At 39.8% G+C, this 3,279-nt stretch overlaps 1 pseudogene; it reads right to left on the reverse strand.

Annotated features, from left to right (window-relative positions):
* Positions 1-947: 947 nt before the first annotated feature.
* On the reverse strand, positions 948-3,005 carry LOC100995575 (MICOS complex subunit MIC26-like; annotated as a pseudogene).
* Between the last annotated feature and the right edge of the window lie 274 nt (positions 3,006-3,279).

The following is a 3,279-nucleotide window of genomic DNA, read 5'->3' on the forward strand; positions in this document are numbered from 1 at the left end:
ATACATATGAAAGTCTGCAAAATATTGTTCCACAGATCGCTGAGGCTCTATTTTTTTTAACAAACTTTTTTCCCTCTATATGCTTCAGTTTGGATAATTTCTAATGTTATGCCTTCAAGTTCATTGATCTTTTCTTCTATAGTATCTAAACTACTCTTAAACCCATTCAACTAATTTTTTCATTTCAGATAATGCATTTTTCAGTGTAGAAGTTCCAATTGTATTATTTTTATATGTGTCATCTCTGTCCTCATTATATTCATATTTTCCTTTAAATTTTTTTTTATTTTTTTGAGATGGAGTCTTGCTCTGTCACCCAGGCTGGAGTGCAGTGGTGCAATCTTGGTTCACTACAACCTCCGCCTCCTGGGTTCAAGCGATTCTCCTGTCTCGGCCTCCCAAGTAGCTGGGATTACAGGTGTGCACCACCATGCCCAGATAATTTTTGTATTTTTAGTAGAGACTGGGTTTCGCCATATTGACCAGGCTGGTCTTGAACTCCTGACTTCAGGTGATCCGCCTGCCTCAGCCTCCCAAAGTGCTGGGATTACAGGTGTGAGCCACCGTGCCTGGCCTCCTTTGAATTTTTGAGTATATTTTAAATAGGTGTTTGAAAGTCCTTATCTGTGAATTTCATTATTGCTGTCATTTCTTGGTCTTTTTCTATTGATTCATTTGCCCTGTACGTTTTTCTGCTTCTTCACATGCCTACTAATAATTTTTTGTATACTGATTTTAGTATACAAATTTTAGGCTTTAAATGTCTGCATTTAAAAATTTCTTTTCTTTTACTTGTATTTTAATTATGTACATAAATAGCAACATGAGAATGAGGAGTTCTAAGGCTTATACGTTATCTTTAGGTGAAAGGATTTCAGATTAGTTTGGTTGTAGGACAGCATCACCCAAGATAACAGAGGCCTAGTATAGATTTTCCTGAAGAAGAATGCAAATTTAATACATTCAATACTGATTTCTCTGCCATTTTTCTGTAGAAGCCCTGGTTTATTGTAAGGAGATTCCAATGTTTACCTATAACTGATTAAAATGGGCAAAGCATGGCGTTTTCTACTTATTTATAGGTGAATTCTCATTTCCTGGCTTTTGAAAGTGCTCCTTCCATATATCTTCTATGACTATATATCTTTGTAAACCCCAATAATATAATCTCTCCCCACTGACCTGGGCAAACACAATAGCTTGTTGTGGGTGATAGACAGAGGCAGCTAATGCCATGAAACCAGGTGGAGCTTCTTTCTGTTTGAACCTCTAGCCAAAAGGAGTCCAACAAGGCCAGCAAAATTATAGCACCGTGTCTTGGAAAAAAACCCAGAGGATACATTTTGGAGATATTCATAGCTGTCTAACCCCCACTGAACCAAACTTTGCATCTTGGGCTTAGTCTGGGAGTATGTTTCCTGACACCAGCTTGTGTGTGGCTCATGATAATGCTGGAGCTGAGAGATGCTTTCTTCCAGCTGGGTTCTTAACTCCTCCACGTATTTATATTGACCCTTGGGAACTGAGTAGAATGAAAACTCATCAGCCTTCATGGGATTTTTTGGAGGTGAGTCCTTTTTTGGAGCTGCATAGACTTTGAAGGTGAGAAAGCTCAGGCTAGCTGGCCCCATGCACCTCTGAATTAACCTTGGACATGTTGCTGGCAGCAGCGGCTCCAGAAGGAAAATTTTTCTTTAAAGTGAATTTTGTTTTGAAGGTAGTTAGTTTACCTGCAGATTATCTTTATTCTTTTGAATCTTTTTGGAAAGCTTTGTTAGGGTGGGTCTAGGGAAGCCTTTACTCTAGAGCTAGTTTAACCCTACCAGTAAAGGATTATCCTTCTGGAGTCTCTACTAAGTGCCCCAGGTGTTCAATAAGGTTTTTTTCACTTTGGTTGGTTGGAACTCAAATGTCTCCTAGTTCTGTGGGTGCTCTGGGAATTTTTCAGTTTATAGCTTCCCAGCGGTTCTTTAAAAAGCAATGTGAAGTTTCCCTTTATGAATATTCAGCCTAGTATTTAGAAACAGATGCAAGGAGACTGCTACACAGACTCCTTGAGCTCTTTTCTTTCCTTCCTTCCTCCCTTCCTTCCTCCTTTCCTTCCTCCCTTTCTCTCTCCCTTCCTTCCCCCCTCTTCCTCTTCCCTTCCTTTCTTTCTTCCTTCCTTCTTTCCTTCCTCCCTTCCTCTCTTTTTTCCTTCTACCCTTCCTCTCTCCCTTCCTTCCCCCCTCTTCCTCTTCCCTTCCTTTCTTTCTTCCTTCCTTCTTTCCTTCCTCCCTTCCTCTCTTTTTTCCTTCTACCCTTCCTCTCTTCCTTCCTTCCAGCCTTCCTCTCTTCCTTCCTTCCTCCCTATCTTCCTTCCTTCCTCCCCTCCTCTTTTCCTTCCTTCCTCCCTCCCTCTCTTCCTTACCTCTCTTCCTCCCATCCTTTCTTACTTCCTTCCTCCCTTCCTTCCTTTATTTTTCTATCTTTTCTTCTTTCTTTCCTTCTTCCCTTCCTTCCTTCCTCCCTTCCTTTCTTTCTTCTCCATTCCTTCCTTTCTCTTTCTCTGTTTCTTTCTTCTCTTATTTCTTTCCTTCTTTCTTTTCTTCCTTCCTTCCTTCTTTCCTTCCTTCCTTCCTTCCACAGCACTATTATCTAAGTTCTTTGCTCTACAAATTACAGTTGCCTCGGCCTCCCCACTCTTGGTCCCCTCAGATACTCCAACTTTCTAGTTGTTTGCAATAGGAGGACAAGTCCAATACCAGTTATTCCATCATAACTAGCAGGAGAAGTTTCAGCTTATATTTATCTTATTGAGTATTCATGGAGAGTCTTATTTCATCTATACTTCTACCCCACTCACCCCCCTGCTAGATAAATCATGGAAACTACCAATTTTAAATTGATGGTGGACAGGATGATTGCAAACTCAGTCATGAGTAGCCGAAGTAGGGATACCTCTTGAAGGCTGACTGTGTGCCACAGATACTGCAATGTGCAACATGGGCATGAAGAACTCTCATCCTGCCTTCAAATCCATGATTCAGTTTACAATCCATAAAGGTACATTTTGTTTATTATTTCTAAAATATTTGAATTCACACTCAATTCTAGTGTCAATTGCTGTGAAGCGAATTTATTAAACCAATATTTATTTGGTTCTTCTTTTAGAAAGCCAAACATACTGAATTTGAATTACAGGTTCTTAGCATAGTTACCAATTAATAGTCATCTAAATGTTATATTCTTGCTACTTACTCATGTGGCTTAATTGGTTGAATAGCAGTTTGGCAAGTC

This window comes from Pan paniscus, chromosome 10 (assembly GCF_029289425.2).
Source record: "Pan paniscus chromosome 10, NHGRI_mPanPan1-v2.0_pri, whole genome shotgun sequence".
Taxonomy (NCBI): Eukaryota; Metazoa; Chordata; class Mammalia; order Primates; family Hominidae; genus Pan; species Pan paniscus.